The sequence below is a fragment of the Aotus nancymaae genome, unplaced genomic scaffold (genome assembly GCF_030222135.1).
Source record: "Aotus nancymaae isolate 86718 unplaced genomic scaffold, 86718_ANA_hifiasm-v0.15.2.pri h1tg000036l, whole genome shotgun sequence".
In the NCBI taxonomy this organism is placed as follows: Eukaryota; Metazoa; Chordata; class Mammalia; order Primates; family Aotidae; genus Aotus; species Aotus nancymaae.
The window spans coordinates 65327972-65349291 of NW_026988450.1; the positions used below are offsets into that span (position 1 = coordinate 65327972).

General features: G+C 38.9%; 1 long non-coding RNA gene across 1 annotated transcript in view; it reads right to left on the reverse strand.

Moving 5' to 3' along the window:
- Positions 1–4864: 4864 nt before the first annotated feature.
- LOC105710806 (uncharacterized) overlaps positions 4865–21320 on the reverse strand; it is a 529709-nt gene continuing 513253 nt past the window's right edge. Inside the window, exon 9 of the long non-coding RNA XR_001105880.3 lies at positions 4865–5133. This is a non-coding gene — a long non-coding RNA (uncharacterized LOC105710806). The remainder of the gene's footprint in view (positions 5134–21320) is intronic.

A 21320-nucleotide genomic window follows, 5' to 3' on the forward strand; every position in this document is an offset into this window, starting at 1 on the left:
CCACCATGACCTATTTCATACCTACAGAGTGTATCACCGATTGTGTGGAGTTGAGAAAAGATATACACAATAGACTCCTACAAGCCAATGCAAGCCTGACCCAAAACACCACTGCATGGAACTGACTGGAAGAAAACAGACAGTCTGCTAAGTATTGGAAGTAGTTGTATTCCCCAAGAAACTAAAATCCCAGCTGACAAAGGCCTGTGAATGTTCCCTAAGGAATCCATCAAACTCTCAAGCATGCACGAGCAGGAAATCAGTTGCCTAAAAGGGCATACTCTCCAACATCTGCAGTTGGGGCTACAGAGAGTAATGGATAAAGAGGGCTCTTCCAGAGGGCAAAGCCAGGAGTGCAGAGAGTGATTGACAGGGAATCATTCCCAGACGTCACAATCTAGGTTACCTATTCTTCTGCAGGTATAGAGGGGGCTTACAATGACTACTTAGCAGGATGCCATCATTGGTGTGGACCAGGGGATGCAGAGTGTTCCCTTTTCTTTCTTTTTTGAGATGGGGTCTCACTCTGTCACTGGAGTGCAGTGATGTCATTTCAGCTCACTGCAACCTCTGCCTCCTGGGTTCAAGCGATTGTCCTGCCTCAGCTTCCCAAGTAGCTGAGACTACAGGCATGTGCCACCAGGCCCAACTAATTTTTGTATTTTTAATAGAGATGGGGTTTCACCATGTTGGCCAGGATGGTCTCGATCTCTTGACCTCGTGATCTGCCTGCCTCGGCCTCCCAAAGTGATGGGATTACAGGCGTGAGCCACCCACCATGCCTGGCCTTTTCTTTCTTTTTCTAAATGGGAGTTTATTGTGAACATAGTGTTCCTGCTCTACCACTTTCTATTGGATGTGGGAAAGGAAGGGGAAGCTCTGTTTTGCCTGGCGATGAATAAGCTCAGCTTAGTTTTCTCAGCTCTGGTGGTTATATTTTGACGTGGATTTCTTAAAGATAAGCTGTTTGCCACAAACTTTCCTTTCCTTCCTTTCTGGTTGCTGGGGAATGGCTAGTACCCGAAGAGCATATTGAAGACGGCACAGCTTTCTTGCCAACTTTGGTCAGCTCCCCTCTAGGTTGTCCTGAAAAAGAAAAGTATCTTTCCCATTTAACTTTCCTGAAACCTTCCTGGATTTTGGTCACTTTTTCAAACCAGTGTTGCCTATTCTCTAACTAGTACTCAACATGGGGTCCTGGTCCATCAATATCCTGGTTACATACATAAAGCCTTAGGCTGGTACCTTGCATATTGTATTTTTTTAAGTCAGTGTTTGCTATTATTATTAACAACAAATATGCTTGTTGACTGACTGAATGAGGAATAGGTATGTAAAATCTCTGTTACCATTAAAAGACTTTGGGAAGGATGGGGTAAGAATTTTGGATACCATTTACATCCTTGAATAGAAATGAAAAAACATACATAAAACCACTGGCTATGATGGACTAACATTTATTTTGAGCATGCATGATGCTTGATGCTTTATAGAAATGTCATAAAAAATATAGTCTTTTCTTAGCAGGCTCCTAAATCTAAATGAGGTGATTAGTCGTATTGCAAAATGATGACAAAAATGCAGGGAAGCCTGACAGGTGGTAATTGTTGCTCGCTCTTTTTTTCCCTTTATCTCTTTTCTCTCTTATTACATGTGCAAGAGTTTAAATAAAATATCTCACAAAAATGTTATGAAGGAAAGCCACATGCTATGTATTTAGTACAAATATGTCTAAGTGTTCAGACAAAATCTGATGCTGCCCCTTGGAGATATTCGGCGTAGAGAATTACCCCTCATTTTCTAGAAATTTCTGAGATTAGTCCAGTGGCCTTAAAAATGTATCAGTCTCTAGCAGCTAAGAATGCTTCATATAAAAATATGTATATACTTACATATATGTGTATTTCTGTTTGGGAACACCTGTGAGTCACTGTCATTCTACCTGTGAAGGGCTGTATCTTTTTCCTTTCTTCTTTTTTTTTTGTTTTTTAATCATAAGGGGAGGCCGAACATGGTGGCTCATGCCTGTAATCCCAGCACTTTGGGAGGCTGAGGAGGGCAGATCTGGAGGGCAGATCTTGAGGTCAGGAGTTTGAGACCAACCTGGGCAACATGGTGAAACCCCATCTCTGCTAAAAATGCAAAAAGTAGCCAGGTGTGGTGACACACGCTTGTAATCCCAGCTACTCGGGAGGATGAGGCAGGAGAATCGCTTGAACCTGGGAGACGGAGGTTGCAGTGAGCCATAATTGTGCCACTGCACTCCAGCCTGGGCAATAGAGTAAGACCCTGTTTCAAAAACAAAAACAAAAACAACAAAAAAAAAAGAAAAAAATATATAAAGATAATTGTGTCTCTTATAAGCACATATTCTAGGAGTGATTCAGTTACAATTTACTCCAACATTATCCTCCTCAAGGAAAATATAAACGTGTAAAGCAGAGAAAAGATAGAGGCCGAATGTCTTGGGGAACCCAGACACGGAGACGGACACCTTTTCTTCCTTGTCGTTGGCTTCCATTCTGCCAAGGTTAGCTAGGACAGGAGATTAGTTGTCCTATGATGAGACTTTAACGAATCTTTGGGTGCTGGTGATCTCAGACCCGTTTCTGAAAGGCATTCGTCAATGTCTTGAAAGTTTCTGGACCAAGTTTCCTTACAGTGTTCAAAAGGGACTGGCTGAAGAAAAATGGCGGAACCTGTGATGGAGGCCACGGAGGCACAGAGCAGAAGTGCAAGGCCAACACAAGTGAATTTTTCATGTACTCACTTGTCCTAGGAGAGGTAAGCTTCCCCTATGGGGACCCCTGAAGTAAGGCATTTGCCAGATGTTGCTACCCGTGAATGCATCTGTTGTCTTCTGCCCTGGACCTTTTTGCCCAGAAGCTTGATTCTGGGACTGTGCCCACAAAAAGCAGTTCTCTGGCAGCAGAAGTAAAATTAGAAAGAAAATTAAAAACTTTTATGAGGTGAGTATAGGATCATTTCCAAGGAAACAGAAGCTTTGAGGAAGGAAGATAAGAAAGTGAAGAAAGCATAACATCAGGCTTGACTTTTCTAAAAATCAGAATGACCATTACCCTGCATGATGTAATAAAACAAAGGAAATGACTATGGATGTGATTCCTTGATCCCTGCTCCTTCTGAGGCTTGAGAAACTTTATGTAACCTCAGTAGAGATTTTATAATCTGGATGCTGAAATTCAAATAAGTACATTTTGCCTTAATTTTATCTTAACCTCTGCCATGTAATTGAGCCAACACTTTTTCTTTTGGTAGTTTTGGACTGTATAGTTATTGTGTTTTATTTGTAAAAATAACACATATTTGTCTTAGAATGGATTCTAGAGAAGATGGGCCTGAGATGGGGAGTCCTGTCCAGGTGATCTACCTGGAGAGTCTTCTCGGGAGGAGGGGACTGAGGTAGCCAGAAAGGGCAGGGGGAGAATTTAAGCAGGATACAGTCTCAGCTGGAGACCAGCTTCAATCTCATCCCACAGGAAGTTCTGGAGAAGAAATCACACCTCACATTTGGTCCTCCCTCGAAGTGAAGAGGCTGCCTCTGCTTTCCTTGTGTCAGTCAGTCATTGGCTGACGCCTGGGGATATAAATTGCCACCTTGGCAAAAAGGTTTGCATTTGGCCAAGAGCAATTCTCCAGAAAAAATGACAACTGTGAATTATTTATCAGCCAACACACACAGCAACTGGAAGATGATGAGTCTATCACTGGAAAGGGGAATAGAAAACTCTATGCTGCAGCAGAACAAGGTAAAGAATGAAGTAACAATCTCAAAACACCCCCCCATCCAAAGGCAACTACCATCACCTTTAGGTGATTATCCTTCCAGACACGTCTCTGTTACCTGTCAACCAATGCACATATGAATATCTCTGCTGCTGTGATTTTCCCATATTAATATCATTTCTGATAGTGCCACAGGATTTTATTACGATTTAGTTAACAAATTTATTTAATGAATGGGTGTTCTAATTACTGTTGCCATGTAACAAGTCACCCTAAACTTAGTGGCATAAAACCACAGCCATTTTATAAATGCTCACCGACACTGAGGGTCACAAATTCAGGCAGGGCCCATAGGATGGCTCTTCTACTCAGTGATGTCTTGGCCATTAGCTGGGACCAGGTGTTGAATGGCTGGACTGGAGGATGTACTGCCACAGTAACTTCACTTCCATGTGCAGCAGTTTGCTGTGATGTGTTGGCTGGAAGGCTGTGCTGAGCTGGGACTGCTCACTCCAGTATGGTGGCTTTGTGGTATCTGCACGTTTTGCTTGACAGCTTGGTGTTCTATAGAACCTGGCGGAAGCCACATGAATTTTCTTGACTAAGGCTCAGAACTCACAAAGCATCCCTTTTGCAGTCCTCTCTTGGTTCATACACTCATGTGAAGTCACAAACAGGCCCTGATACAAGAGGAGGAAAAATCATTCCTATTTCTTTTTTTAATTTTTATTATTTTATTATTAATTAATTAATTTATTTATTTTGAGACAGAGTTTCCCTCTTGTTACCCAGGCTGGAGTGCAATGGCACGATCTTGGCACACCGCAACCTCCTCCTCCTGGGTTCAGGCAGTTCTCCTGCGTTCAGGCAGTTCTCCTGCCTCAGCCTCCTGAGTAGCTGGGATTACAGGCACACGCCACCAGGCCCAGCTAATTTTTTTTGTATTTTTAGTAGAGACGGGGTTTCACCATGTTGACCAGGATGGTCTTGATCTCTTGACCTCGTGATCCACCCACCTTGGCCTCCCAAAGTGCTGGGATTACAGGCATGAGCCACCACGCCCAGCTCTTTTTTTTAAAGTTATATTTTGGATTCAAGAGTCCATGTGTAGGTTTGTTATATAGGTAAATTGCATGTCACAGGGGTTTGGTGTACAGATTATTTTATCACCCAGGTAATAAGCATAGCACCTGGTAGGTAGTTTTTTGATCCTCCCCCTTCTCCCTCTCCCTGCCCTCAAGCAGGTCCTAGTATCTGTTGTTCCTACCTTGTATACATATGTACTAAATGTTCAGCTTCCACTTATGAGTGAGAACATGTGGTATTTGACTTTCTGTTTCTGTATTAGTTCACTTAGGATAATGGCCTGCAGCTCCATCCACGTTGCTGAAAAAGACATGATCTTGTTCTTTTGTATGGCTGTGTAGTATTCCACGGTGTATATGTACCACATTTTTTAAATCCAGTCTACCACTGAGGGGCATTTAGGTTGATTCCATGCCTTTGCTATTGTGAATAGTGCTGTGATGAACATATGTGTGCAGTGTCTTTACGACAGAATGATTTACATTCCTTTGTGTATATATCCAGTAATAGAATTGCTGAGTTGAATGGTAATTATTGAATTCTTTGAGAAATCACTACACTGCTTTGAATTCCACAATGGCTAAACTAACTTATATTCGCACCAGCGGTGTATGAAAAGTGAATTCTTGGACATGAAATTCTTAAATTACAGGTATGATTTTACAATTATTAAATTACAGACATGATTTTACAATTTTGATAATATCAACAAATTCTTCTTTAAAAATGGAGCATCATAATACACTTCTACGAGCAACGCATGAAAGTACCAATTTTCCCATATCCTCACTTACTCTGCAAATTACCTAATTTTTTATTTTCTGCTTATCTGAGAAGCAAGAAATGAGTTCTGGTTTTTCTGCATTCTAAATACATTTAAGAGATAGGGTGTGCATGCATGTGTGTCATAAGAAAGTCATCAAGGAACACAGCTTTATTTTTTATCTGTAAAATAAAAATTGTTTGGAATATGTGCTAAAGTTTTATAAACTATAAGAAAAGAGATGCTTCAGAAACCAACTGGGATGAGTCTTTATACTCTGGAGAGTCATCCACTTTCCACTTTCTCATGCTAATAAGGGAACAAATGGGATTCTTTGGAGGGGTAATCGGTAGGAAATATCCTACCCGCTACCTAATTCTAGAAGTCTAACTGGAACACCTAGTAGTTGATGAGTGAAGGAAGATTTTTTTGTAAACAGAAAAATACCCAGTACATAGTTTCTTCTTAGTTTTCTTCATACTTTAGTCATCAGTTCACCCATACATGTATATGTTCATCTAATTACTATTTATTCATCATCCTGTTGGCACTGGCCTGAGTAATGGGGCCATAAGCATTGTGTTCATTGACCAGTCTGGTGGTGGGGGGGCGTGGGAGAGAACTGAGCAAACACATCCTCACCCTAGTGCAGTAAGAGCCTCTGTAGTCTCCTGGTTGGGGAATCAGGTGGAGACAGGAGGTCACACTAAATCCCATACTGATGAGCAGGCAATAGGGTAGAAAGGGCAGTTCTACCTATTGGACATTTTGGAAGCTGGATCGAAAACTTAATTAAAATTCAAATTAAAAGCTAGATCAAAACACTTAATTTCCATTAATGATCTGCAGTGGGAATCAATCACCAAGTCAGAAGATAGACCTAAAAACAAACAAAATTAGCAGCTCATGTTGTATGGTGTTCAGGGATAATTAATGTTACACCCCAGTCAGGAAGCTGGATGGCAGACAACTGTGACAGCCTTCTCAGCCATCAGCAAAGACGGTACAGGATTGGGGAGGGCAGAGCAGGCACTCCGAGGTTTTGTAACTAGGCAGATGGCTTGAAGCGGATTTTCACTGCAACTCATAATGATGATCCTCATAAATGAATCCATTTTATTGTTTAAAAGCTGGTTATGATGAGAAAAAAATGTAGACCTGAGAAAAATCAAATGTTTCTACTTCGTATATCTTTATTCTTCTTGCTTCACTACCTTCATGTTCTAAGAAGAAATGTAAATGAAATGATACATCACATAGTCCTTTATAGGCCTATATATTATTGTTTAGTCTTCACATATTCAAACACATCTCTAAGTAAAAGACACAATATGATACCCCACTGACAATAGCACATTGGTATAGAAGAAAAATCCCTTTTCAGAGTGAGAGGGTAAGTATTGCCCAAGTCAGAGAATCCAGTTTCTATTCATGTCATGGTATAGAACTTCTATAGCATATCTTTCTGAAAGGCTTTTTATAATGAGGGGAAGGTTCTGTTAAGGATGGATGATTAAAATAAACATCTTCTAGGCTGGACTCAGGGAAATTGAATTCTACACTATTAAGTCTCTGTATTCCTTTTTCAAGTCTTGAATACCGACATGAAATTCCATCAGCTGTTTAATTAGCTTCTGATCCAGGCAATTCACCACTATTTACCAAAAAAGAAAAAAAAATCCATAGCCTGTGAGCTAGGTGAAGTTGTGCCCTTAACACTTTTATTTATTTTTATTTTTCTGAAACAGAGTTTCACTCTGTCACCCAGGCTGGAGTGCAGTGGAGCAATCTTGGCTCACTGTAACCTCTGCTTCCTGGGCTCAAGTTATTCTCCTGCCTCAGCCTCCTGAGTAGCTGGGATTACAGGTACATGCCACCATGTCTGGCTATTTTTTTTTTTTTTGTATTTTTAGTAGAGGTGGGGTTTTGCCATGTTGACCAGGCTGGTCTCGAACTCCTGACCTCAAGTGATCCACCTGCCTTGGCCTCCCAGAATGCTGGGATTATAGGCATGAGCCACTACGCCTGGCTGCCCTTAATACTTTTATTTATTTACTTATTTATTTATATTTTTTTGTGGATGTTCTCTTTCCCTCTCCCCTAAACTGCGACATCCCCATTTGGCACTTTGCCTAGTTTCAAGCTCCAAGTTTTAGACTTACAAGAGTGAGGTATGTGCTAATTCTTCCTCTGATAAACTCACCCATGCAGAGGTGATGACGGCTGATCTCGATGGCCAACATGTTAAAGGGGCATTTTGGGGGCAACATCTTAATCCAGAGGAGCTCACAGCAAATAATTAGAAGATACTTTAGGGTAAGCTCCACTTTTCATGCTGTTATGTTGTGTACTACATAGTCAACTGATACCACGAAGTACTGTGAAGCTCAGGCCTTCTTTCTTCCTTCGGTCTGCTGGCTAGCAATCCAATCCCACCTTGCATGGACAGCTCCTTTTTCTCTCATGCACCAAACCTCTTTCAGTATACATGATGATGTCTCTTGCTTTGTGGGCTTCCTCAAGCTCTTCTCTCTTTGGGAGTGGTAATTTGGCCCCGTTCACATATTTACCTTCTGTTCATTCTTTAAAACTTGGCTCAAGAGTCACTCCTCTTAGAAGCCTCCTAGAATTTTTGCCTTTCTATTAATCCTTTTTAGATGATTTTTTCTCTGAGCTTCCTTAGTATCTTATGCATGTTTCTCTCAGAACAATTGTCAAAGACCATGCTGGTAATTTTGTTTATTCAGCAAGAATCAACTCTAATTAAAGGTAATTGTTCATATTGTTATTTTACTATAATCTCCAGACTCTGGCATATACTTAAAATTTGATAAGTATTTGTAGAACAGCTAGATAAACTAAGGCTTACATTGGGAATTATACTTGCTTTCTCTACTACTTCCTCTGAATTATCTGAGTGAGAAGGAATCCCTATCTTCTTAATGCCTATAATATTCTTCCCATTCATATAGATTTTCATTGTATTCTTGACTTATGGAAGAGTATTCTCCTGCAGGGTATAAATTCCTCAAGGGCAGTAATAGTATCCTATGAAACTCTATGGTCCCTAACACAAGGGATTGGACAAGGTAGATATTCAAAAACAACTCTGAATACATAAGAACAGATAAATAGGCAGGATCACAGTTACTGATTTCTTAGAACTATGTCATATTTATGCTGAATTAAGCATGAAGGAGGAGGTGAATAAAGATGCTGGTAACTTCGAATGTAGTGTACAGCTTTAATTTCCCATTAAAGACTCTTGAGTAAATGCTAAATGCTTGAAAAAGGGCAAATTTGTGGTGGTGATTTTCAGTACTGGCAAGCAAACTAAGAAGTGATGTTAGGTGTCGATTTATGCATCTACTGCCATTGCTAATGCTTTAAGCTAGGTGTAATGATAAGATAAATTTCATAGTAACGGGAGGCATTTTTAAATTTTGTAAAGTATATAAAAATATGTCTGAAGCTGTTGACCATAAATTCACCAAATTGTTCATTCTTTCTGTTAGTGACCTCATCCTAAATTGTTTATATTTACCTAACGTGTTTTTTCAATTAAGTAAATTAAATTCAATATAATTTCGTTTAGTCAATTTTTCCAAAACAATTATTATTGTTTATTATTTACCTAAATTTTTCATTCTTTCTCCCATCTATGTCATCTCAAGACTATCTAATTCTGCAAGAAGAGATGTATAATAGAAAAATGATGATGGATGTAGGTATATCAGAAGGACACAGTAGGACACGAAGTTGTGTACAATTGAGGATAACAATAAGTAAATGCAGAAGAGGACATTTCAGTCTCTGCTGTGAGGGTGGATCAGAATTAAAACCCCACCTGGAAATGTATCATGGGAACAGCTTCTTCCTGGGCCCAATTGTCAGTCTTCTGATCACATCTGCCAGGAATGGCAAAGAGTTTTCAACTTGTGTGCCAATGATTCTAGCCAATTGATAATAAAAGAATTCCAAAGCTACATCAGCTACAATTAGAAAAGATTCCTTGATTGATGAGTAGTATCTGCCACGAGACAGAGGATGGGCATAGCTTGCCTGTGCATTTACCACCTCAGGTCTATGTCATCTTCCCAGTCATTCAATTGAATAGCAAGAATTGCAAGCCAGTTCCCAATTCCTGAGGCTGAAATAATGATATTTAAGTTTTTATTGTGTTGGATGCTGAAATAACTTGCTATATACTGGTTTGATGTTTTTTTTTTTTTTGAGAAAAGAAATTTGGATTTTTTCCCCCTTTTCCTGCTTGTTCCTAAAACTCAGGTTCCAGAAATATTGATTGCCCCTCCATGAGGCGAAGCTCAGTCTTCCCTTTTCTCTTTGAGTATGGCTTCTGAAGAATAGTGTTTAGAAAGAAAAAAATAGCTCTACCGTGGAGGAATCTGGCAAACCAAGTGATCAAGGTTCTCATCCTCAGTGATGATAGCTGCATTGATATCATGTACTTTCCAATATAATGAAGCCTCTTCACCTTGCTGTAATCCTCCCTAAAACTTAAAACTCTTACACTGAATCATGAGAAAGCATAAGCCAAACTCAAATTAAGGGGAATTCTACAAAATATCTTACCAGTACTCCTCAAAATGAAGTTATGCAAAATAAGGAAAGACTGAGAAATATCAGAGCCAAGAGGAGGAGTCTGAGGCAATGTGATGACTAAATGCAATGTGGTGTCTTGGAATGGGAAAAGAACATTAGTGGAAAACTGGTGAAATCAAATAAAGTCTGAAGTTTAGTTCATATCAATGTACCAGTATTGGTTTCTTGGTTTTGACAAATGTACCATGATAATGCAAGATGTTAACACAGGGGAACTGGGTGAGGGGCACACAGAAACCCTGTACTATCTTTGCAAATTTCTGTAAATTTATAATTATTCTAAAGTTAAAAGTTTATTTAAAAAGCAACAAAATAATGAATGAAACTTGTTAAAGAGATATATTTTTGTATCTGTGTGTCAAAGACAGAAAGGCTGAGACAGAGAGAAAGAGAGAGAAAGAGAAGGAGAAAGAGGGAGGGAGGGAGAGAGAGAGAGAGAGAGAGAGAAAGAGAGCACTAGGACTCTGTTCAAATAATGTAGACCTGAAGAATCGGCTTTGGAATAAGAAGATTTTTATCTTGGGAGGGTCTTGTGAGATGAGTGTTTTTGGTGACTTGCTTAATTATTATTTGCCATTCTATTTTTGAATCTCCTTCACCTTGCAATAGAAGAATTTTTCATCCTTCTTTTCCCGTTACAAACGAGACTCTAGAAGAATAGTTATCATTTAAAAAATTTTCCTTGCACTTTTACTCTCAAATACATATTCTACTATCTTTAATCAAGAATCTTTTCCTTTTTGATGTTTACCTGTATTTTCATATGATATTCCAAACTATTTTACCTTCTATTTTCTTTTTTTTTTTTGAGACGGAGTTTCACTCTTGTCGCCCAGGCTGGAGTGCAATGGTGCGATCTCAGCTCACTGCAACCTCTGCCTCCCGGCTTCAAGTGATTCTCTTACCTCAGTCTCCCCAGTAGCTATGATTACAGGTGCCTGAGCCCACGCCTGGGTAATTTTTGTATTTTTAGTAGAGACAAGGTTTCACCATGTTGGCCAGGCTGGTCTGGAACTCCTGACCTCAGGTGATCCGCCCCCCTTGGCCTCTCAAAGTACTGAGATTACAGGAATGAGCCACCACACTCAGCCTATTTTCTTTCCATTTACTTACAAAACTTAGACATCCTTTTTATCACTCGTGGCATCAGTTGTGAATCTTAATCTTTAAATCAAATAAAAGATTTGCCATGACAACAGATACATAAATTTAGATCTTTTTTTTTTTTTTTTTTTTTTTTTTTTTTTTTTTTGAGACGGAGTTTCGCTCTTGATACCCAGGCTGGAGCGCAATGGCGCGATCTCGACTCACCGCAATCTCCGCCTCCTGGGTTCAGGCAATTCTCCTGCCTCAGCCTCCTGAGTAGCTGGGATTACAGGCACGCGCCACCGTGCCCAGCTAATTTTTTTGTATTAGTAGAGACGGGGTTTCACCATGTTGACCAGGATGGTCTCGATCTCTTGACCTCGTGATCCACCCGCCTCGGCCTCCCAAAGTGCTGGGATTACAGGCTTGAGCCACCGCGCCCGGCCTAAATTTAGATCTTTTATCTTTTTCCCCTTGCTAATATTTGTTGGCACACATTCATAATATTGGACTTTAAATTACTCTTTTTTGTCTAGAAAAATACTTTCCCTTTGACTTGTAGCCTGAGGAATCATGCAAGGGTTCATTGCTAATGCAGAAAAAGAACACAACAGCCACATCTGATGATGCTTATCAAAGTCCATTGCATTTTGCATTAAGTGTCTTGTGGCCCTGAAGATGCAGTGCAGGGTCTACATCCTGGAATAACATCCTGTTCTTCAGCAGTTGTGAAATTAGCTTAAAATTTATGGTTCTGGCAAATACTTCTGGCTTTTTATGCGTTACTTATTAATTAAGAATATTTCACTGGGGAGATTTATTTGACTGAAATGCATGAAAATTACTTGCATCAGTGAACTATATTATAGGTGAAATGGTATAAATTATGTAGGAGGGGATTCAAAAATAACAAGGTGACGAGGCTGAGAAAAAACAGTCATGTCATCTCTTCTCTTCATCAGGTGTTAGCTTATTTTAACTTTTAAGCCAGAATGTGAAAGTTAAAATGAAAATGCAAACGAGGAGCTTTTGCAATGAGTGAGTAACTTGTATCAGACTAACACTTCTGCCAAGAATAACTATAAATGGTGTATTAAAATAGAAAACAAAACAAAAAGCATAGGGTCAAGATTCAAGGCACAGAACATACACAATGAGCCCTAAATTGTCATGGGTTTTGTCTTCTTAGATAATTTGCTTAGACACAATATGAGACTTAGAAGTTAAGAAAAAGTGGTGTCTTTAAACTTGTGGAAGTATCATGAGTGGGAGAGACAAAAATTAGAGAGCAGGACTAGCAAAGCAGTCGCAAGTGGGTCCAGGAGTTTGTATGCAGTCTCTCCATGAGGAGCTTATCAGTTACCAAGGGCTACCTGCATTGAGAAAAAAAGTTCAGAAACCGAACAGAGAGAGGAGGCTACGAGGTTAACATCTAAGGAGAGGAGATTTTGCTTATCTTGCATTGGACTTAAACTATGGTAATGAGACATATCTAAGAGTTGGACAAAACATATAAACGAACTATTTTCAGCCATTGGGTAGCAACAAACTCAAGCTGTAATCCTTGAGAGAAGGAAAGCATAAGAAGTGATCCCACATTCCTCATGCTTTCTCTCTGACAGAATTTTCCAATTTTTAGCACAAGAATGCAGAGCCTACGCAGAGAATCGTGGTCATGTCAACTGAAGAAGACATAGAGAATGAAGTTTCAGAGTGCCAAAGTGGCTGAGATTTAGAGGCATGATCTTAAAGAAAATGTAGCCAAGTTATTAGTGGGGGAAAAGCTGTCAAACTCTGAATAAATAATCCCCTTGAATTCCTGGCCCAATCTCAAACTACTTAGTCACAGGGTGCAACTCTGAGAGGTTTAGTAGAGAATAGTTGCTTGAGATTTGAGCAAAGATTTTAGAAGCTGCACAGAGGCAGGGTTTGGAGCTGAGATCCAGGCAAGGTGGAGCAACCTCAGGAAACCCTAAAATTTTACCTGGGACAACAGGAAGGCCACATTTTAGGAGTAAACACAAAACGAAACCCTAAGAACTGAACTAGCACAGCCTTGACAGAATCAAGATGATTTGTTTATAATTTAACTGTCTACTAGAGGAAGAAAACTGAATTCACAGTGTAATTCAAAGCATCTTCAATGTCTAAAAATTACTGACATGCAAAAAGGCAGGAAAAGTGATCCATCATCAAGAGAAAAGACAGACCCAGACCCAGAGACAATCTAGATATTGGAGTTAGCATCTAACCCTGTCAAAATCACCATAATTATTATGTTAAAAATAGAGGAATAGATGGAAAACATGTGAAAATATGGAGAATATAAACATAACCAGAATCTACAAAAAAGAATAAAATGAACATGCTAGAACTGTGAAACACAATATCTAAAATTGAGAACTCATTGAAAAAGCTTAAAAACCTACTGGATATGGCAGAAGACAAGATTAGTAGCATGAAGGGCATATCAGCAGAAAATATCCAATCTGAAAGACAAAGTAAGAAGAATAACAGTAATAAGTAATAATACGAAATTCATAAAGAATAAAATCGAGAGGATATTATAAAAATGTCATACCAATGAATTAAAATATTAGATTTATAGAAAATCTATTGAAAATACAACTTGATAAAACTGATAGAAGAAATTTTTAAAAATCTTAGCATTTCTGTATCTATTAAAGAAATGGGACCTGTAATTAAAAGTCTTGCTGCAAACAAAAAACTAAAAAAAGAAAAAAAAAAACAGAATGAATAAAACTGATAGCTTCACTGGTGAATGTTTCCAAAGTTTTAAAGAAGAAATAAAACTACCTCACAGAAGTGATTCAAGGGAATATGAATGGAGAGAATTTGGAGAAACTGGACTTCTATGACTTGTGAGAATGTGAACTGGTACAAACACGTTGGAAAACAGTTTGGCACTGCTACTGAATCTGAATGTATGCAGGCCCCGTGACTATATTATGCTACTTCCAGATCTAGACTCAACAGAAGAGATTACATTTGTGCACAGAAAAGAATGTGCAAGTGTTTATAGTATCATTACTCATGATAGAAACAACCAGATGTTCAGGCAGCATCAAATGGAAACAAAAATTGTGGTGAGTCACATGATAGAATACTATAAGCAATGAAAAATTACAGCTACGCATTTCAACATGGATGAATCTCACAGAAACAGTGTTGTAAGTTTCTACAGTTCTGTAGGATTCTATTTGTTTATATTAAGAAACAGGCAAAAAACTAATCTATGCTGATTCAAAGTGGAAGTGGCTACTTGGAAGGCTGATGTTGAGAGAGGGACTTCCAGTCCCGGTAATATTCTATACCTTGATCCAGGAAGTGGTTACACAGATAGATCACTTTGTAAAAAACTCATTGAGTTGTAAATGTGGCATTTATGAATCCTTCTGTATGTATATTATACTTCTCTTCTTCTTCCCAAAAACGAAGTTAGTCCTCAAAATTTTAACATGTACAATTCATGTACTTTGAGGCATGGAGAAATGACTTATATGTGAGTTTTAGCTGGTAGAAGAAGGGCTCTTTTTAAATGAATCATGCATCTGATTATGGAAGAAGACTGCAAATATGTAATTAGACTAATAATATTAAACACATTCTTTTTTCCTTCTCACAATTTCCCTTTTTTCACTTGTGACTGTGTGTTCACATCTGTAATTAGTAAGTGCATGGAAGGTCATGCTAATGTCTCTTCAATTGTTAATGTAATGTAGTGTAAATGTAACATAAAACAGACCCAAAGCTACCCTGGAAGAGATCTCGGCTCTAAACTGATTCTGTCATACCCTGAGATGGCTGTGATGCCATTTTCCTTGCCTTGAAGCAAGGTTTAATATATCTTTGATTGAAAAGTGCTGAGAGATGCTTGGGTATGGGGAGCTCTTGGAATTCTGAGAAATCATTTGAAAGACCTATGGGTTTTAGACATAAAGAACTTTAAATAAGTCACCAAATAAAGCCACCCAATTACGGCCACTAGGGTCAAGTTTCTTAGTTATTTCATAGCTACACCTCAAAGATGAAAACAATTCATTTCCCACTAGATGTGATTCTCCATTGGCAGTACACAGCAGAGTCATGTTGATAAAAGCATGACCCCCACCCCACCTATGGAATTTGTATGTGGAGGTGCAGGCTATGGGATGTGTCCCTTTAGAAAGCCCCTCTGGTGACTTGTATGAGCTACTGAAGCTAAGATACTATGTGATCAAAGCCCAAAGGGGAGGGTGATGTGGCAGACACTGAATGTATTGGGGGCACAGTGGGGAGGGGCGTCATTTGAACAGCAACACTGTGCAGGGTTTTGTATTGTCAGAATAGAAAAATTTCTAATAAGTGAAGTGAAGTATGTGGAGTCCTAATAAGGAAAAAGGAGTCAAGCTGGTGGGAGCAGGGGAAAAGCAAAAATAAAAAGCAGATAAGCTATACGTCTGGCTTTCTTCATGGGGTCCAGGACACATAGCCGAACTGCACAGATAACTCACAATCTCCTTGCACCTGATTTATCACCAGACCCTCACTTGATAGAGAAAATGAAAGTTAATGCACTGCAACCTTGGCATTCTCAGTACTGCACATAGCCCTCTCCAGCACAAGTACCGTCCTGTAAAATCCCCAGCATGCCGCTGTCTTTTTGCAATCAGCTTCTCTTTTGCTGATCTGCCCATTGCATCCTTGCAATGTATTTTCATACTTTCTCTAATAAATCTGCCTTTCTTTACTTCCAACTGTCTTGGTAAATTCTTTTACCACCCACATCACCAGTCCCAGTTAGTTGCTATGCATGACAAAGTGGATTGTTTAAATATTTTTTATTTTAGTCTCATGAATAGCCCTAAAAGAGACTTTAGACATTGTCTTGTCCAAAGCTCTCTTCTTATAGGAGAAAACTGAGGCTCAGAGAATAAGCTGGGGTGAGAACTCAGGGCTTCAGGCTTTCAGTCAGGGGCACTTTGAAAATGCCCATTGTCTTTATGCATTTTATTTTAATTAATTATCTTAAATAAACACATTAAAATTTGTATATTTATGGTGTACAACATGATGTTGTGAAGTATGTGTATACATTGTAGAATGGCTAATCAAGCTAATTAACATATGCATTACCTCACATACTTATTTTATTTTTTTGTGGTGAGGGCACTTAAAATCTACTCTTAGCCATTTTCACTTACTGTACACAATACATTACTCTTAACTATAGTTACCATGTTGTACAACAGATCTCTTGAACATATTCCTCCTGTCTAACTGAAATTTTGTATCTTTTGGTTCCTACAGCTTTCTGATACTTGTTCTCCCTAACCCCCAACTCTCTCTCTCTCTCTGTCTCTACTTGTCTTTCTCTTTCTATCTCTCCCTGATCAGGAAGGGTGATCTTAGTTAGACACAGAGAACTTACTCTTATCCCGTGTAGGTCTTGTAGGTCATCACACATTTATCTTTGTACAGGTACACCCCGTGTATGCTGTTCTACAAGTGTAAGCTTGTGAGACATGTTGGTGGCTGTACATTTATTTGGTATCTATAAAACTTTGAAAGTTTGATGTTTTGCATGTATATATGGCTCCTATTCAGTGGCATTCAGGCATTTGGAAAGGCATGAATATTCTCATCAGAAGAATGCAGAATATTCTCATCAGAAGAAAAGTGCAAAAGCAAATGAAAACTTGGCTCAACTCCAAAACCCCATTGTTTACATTGTTTCCTAAGTAGCAAATGATTTAAACATAGAAACTTGGAGTGCTTCAAGAAGGAGGCATTCTTTCTTTTTTTTTTTTTTTTGAGATGGAGTTTTGCTCTTGTCATATAATTTTACTCTTCAGATTCCAATTTAGCAAAGAAAATAAGTGTAGTATTTGTGTCTCTAAGAAGCAGAATGATAGTTGAGCACAGTTTCTAAAAACCTGTTTGCATGTTTGAACTGCCAGAGGCAGAAGATGAAGTTCACAAGTGTTGAAATACATGATCCCATGCTTACCATCCACCTCTGAAGCATGACCATCCAGGGCTTAATGGGTTACAAAATGAGGAGCTGAACAGTTTGCCTGTTCTTCTGATGATAGTCTTTATGAGATGGGAGCCCAGAGCACACATTAAAATGTAATCAATAATTCATTGCAGATGAACCGTAAAATGCAAAAACATTAATTTTTACAATGTCTCATTATTTATGACATTTTTCTGTCCTCTATTAAAAATATTTTTTTGTTAGATTATTCACAGCTGCTAGATTGCTTACAAGGAAGATGATAAACAGTTTTAATGATTTGGCTATTAGAAATTAAAGCAGTGTTTTTTCAAAGTAACTTGTTTCTGAGATGTTCTTGCATTGAATGTAGATCAAAACAGGGAAATGGGATTTACTTACCAAAACCTAATTGTCAAGTAAAATTTGATCTAAAAATAGGACTTGGAAATTTTATTTTAGTCAGGGTACATAGCAAAACACACCAGATGGTGTTTTGAAAACGGGGAATATTTATTAGGGGAATTTCTTTGGAATGAGGAACAGGTAGAAATATGATTAACTAAGACTCAAGGCTTGTGAAGTTTTTGGAGTTGCTCTGGTCGTTCATTCATTCAATCAGTGAGCACAGATGAGCCTCCTAGGAACCACATATAGTGCCAGAGAGTGGGAGTATAAAGATGATAAAACAAGGCCTGTGTTCTCAAGTGGTTCCCAGTCTAAAGATGAGACAGGCTCATGGAAACAAAGCTACCACTTGGCCATTGCTGCAAAGGAGCTGCGCATAAAGCAGAATGGGCTGCTCTTCCGTGTCTGTGGAGTCTAAAAAGACTTGCCAGGATTCAGAATGTTGGATCTAAGCAGGGATTGTAAGGTGACAGAGGCTGATTTTATTGGATTTATTCAGCAGGCATGAAAAAGGTGAAGAGGAAATTCATCAAGATGATGCAGTAGACTGATGTCTTGATGAACCCAAACACATAACAATGTGAGATAAAATATTAAAAAAGAAAGCTTAGCAGACACAGTCAGGTTCAAATTAAGGCTTCAGAAACTGGAAATGGAACAGAAACATGGACAGGTGGTAGGGCTAGAGTGAAGATGCGCTGTGCTATCAACTGGCAGTGATGGCCAGAAATTTGGCTTCTTCAAGAAGCAGAGGGTCTGCTACATGAAACAAAAGTCCCTCCCATACTATTTAAAATAAAAAGCTAGAAAAAATGCTGTAAATTACTGCCTGAGTCAAAGTACCAAGAAACAGCCTTGTGAGCTGATAAAATCATCCTACCGTCTTGGTAACTGTGTCTGTATTCTATTCAATTTCATCTAAGGGCCTATGCCCTGTAGTGAGTTGAAGAGTGCCCCCACCCTCAAAATCATGGCTACTCAGAACCTCAGAATGTGACCTTATATGAGAATAAGGTCTTTGTAGATTTGCATATGAAATTAGTTAAAGATCTTGAGATGAAATCAACTTGGGTTAGAGTGGCCCTAAACCCAATAACTGTGGTGTCCTTATAAAAAGAGGAGAAAACACAGAGACACATAAGAAAAAAGGTCATGTGAAGAGAGGGGGATATAGCTTACAAATCGCTGCAAGTCAAAGCATGCCAAGGAATGCTGGAGCCAGCAGAAGCTCTAGCAGAGGCACAGGAAGATTCTGACCTAAGACCTTCGGAGGAAGTATGGCCTTGATGACACCTTGATTTCAGACTTGTGGCCTCCAGAACTATGAGACAATACATTTCTGTTGTCTTAAGCCACGAGGCTTGTGGTAATTTGTTACATACAGCAGCCCTAAGAAACTAACACATGGGCCTGGCATGGTGGCTCAGCTCTGTAATCTCAGCACTTTGGGAGGCTGAGGCAGGCGGATGACCTGAGGTCAGGAATTTGAGACTGGTCTGGCCAACATGGTGAAACCCTGTCTCTACCAAAAATACGAAAATTAGCTGGGTGTGGTGGCACATGCCTGTAATCCCACCTACTCAGGAGGCTGAAGCAGGAGAATTGCTTGAATCTGAGAGGTGGAGGTTGCAGTGAGCCCAGATCACACCATTGCACTCCAGCCTGGGTGACAGAAAGAGACTCTGTCTCAAAAAGAAAAAAAAAAAGAAACTAACATATGCCTCAAACCTCCTTTAGAAGACCTGGTCTGGACTAAGGGCTGGGGGTGGAAGGCATGTAAAGGCAACAGTAGAGGAAGGCTGGCAGAGGTCGGTAGCAAGACAAGTGAGCATGAGAGTGACAGCAAGAAAGGGAGAGAGAAGGTGAGTGACAGCGCATGAGTATGTGGGTGTGAGGAGACATAAAGTCCCCATCCTAGGCCAAACCAAAAGACTTCTGTTCAAATGAGACTGCAACCATGAATTCATAAACACATGAAGAAAACTAGCATTAAGAGAAACAGCCAACAAAATCAACTATTGGAACATAAATGTATCCCACATGCAATTAATTCTATTGCAGTGCCTGACACAGACTTTACTTATTTATTTCATTAATAAATGAGGTTTCCCATTTCTGACACCATTAGTATACCACTTCACATCATAAATTATTCGATATTTTGTATTGACATAGGCTTTAAAATAATTATAATAGGATATGCAAGGTAAATTAAAGTTTCACATTTATAAGGAAAAGAAATTATGAAACAAAAACAAAAAATTAATAAACAGATATGAAAAGAATTAATTATATAGAATTTTATTAGCTGCTAAGAGAATAACAATAGACATATTTTCCTGAAAGTTTTCTGTTCATGAGAAAGTAGGTCCTAGGAAGCCCTGTGAACTAAGATGGCCCTGGGCATTCTGGTCTTTGGGAGATCCTCAGTGGAAAATCTGGTCCTTTGAGGACATGCTTCTACTTACTAACAATAGAAGGAGAAAAAGGCCCACCATTTTCTTCTCCACTTCAAGCTAATGGAGCTGGTTGCTCTATTTTAAATGGTATGAGTCAGATCAAGCAATGTTATCCATGTCTTCTGCATTGTGAATAACAGTTCTTATTTCTTGAAATCAGAACAGGTCTTAGAATCAAGACTAGGAACAATGAGGTGGGTGTGGGCAGTGATGGCAGAGTGGGCACAAATTCCTATGACCCCAGTTGTGTGGACCTGGGTGAGGGCACACATTTAAATCTTGTGTGAAGATTTTCAGCCAGTCCACCCTCACTGTGGGCCCTGACCTTTGCCAGTCCAGGTAAGGCTTGCAGAAATTGTGACCAGGTTTGTTATAAGGATCAAATGGGCTAATCTAGACACTATTTTGCAAACTCTGAAGAATTATAAAAGTGCAAAAATTGTAAACTTAAAATGAAGAGCAAGTATTTTATCTATGTGCTTAGTTTTGTGCCTGGATCTAGACATTTGTTGACTCAAAAAGTGAAAATAATTATAAAGTAGTATATTAATCCAAATTATTTAGCTACATCTGCTGATTCTCAGATGTTAAGACAGAAAATAAAAAGAAAAAGGAATAAAAGAAAGCAAAATAGTCTAGCAGTTATTATTAATATCTCACAGTGGTTGGGTGCTATGCCAAGAATTGTTCTAAGTGGTTTAATAGTAGAATAGGCTTTGGAGTTAGATGGCCTGGATTCAAATGTTGACTTTACCACAAAGTGGCTGTGTGAACTTGGGTAAGTTACATAACCTTTCTAGACTTCATTCATTTCACTTAAAATGGAAATGGTAATGGGCACATTGTGAGGATTATATATAATAATATATAGAGTTTAGTATATACTAGCATGTTAATGAACTCTTAATAAACCTTAGATAATGTAGAAGCATTTGTTGGTTGCCTTCCCAGAATCCATTTTCCTTTTCATCCTTTTTCACCATAATATTAAATTTCTCCTCTATGTGGTTTGTGTAAGGGTAACCTTACCTTCCATTATCAGGGTGGGCTCTGATTGGCTTAACCCAATCATCTGGTTCTCCTAAATTTTTGGCCATAGCTATTATGTTAAGGATAGGCTAATGACCCAATTTGAACTAGTAAGGTAGGA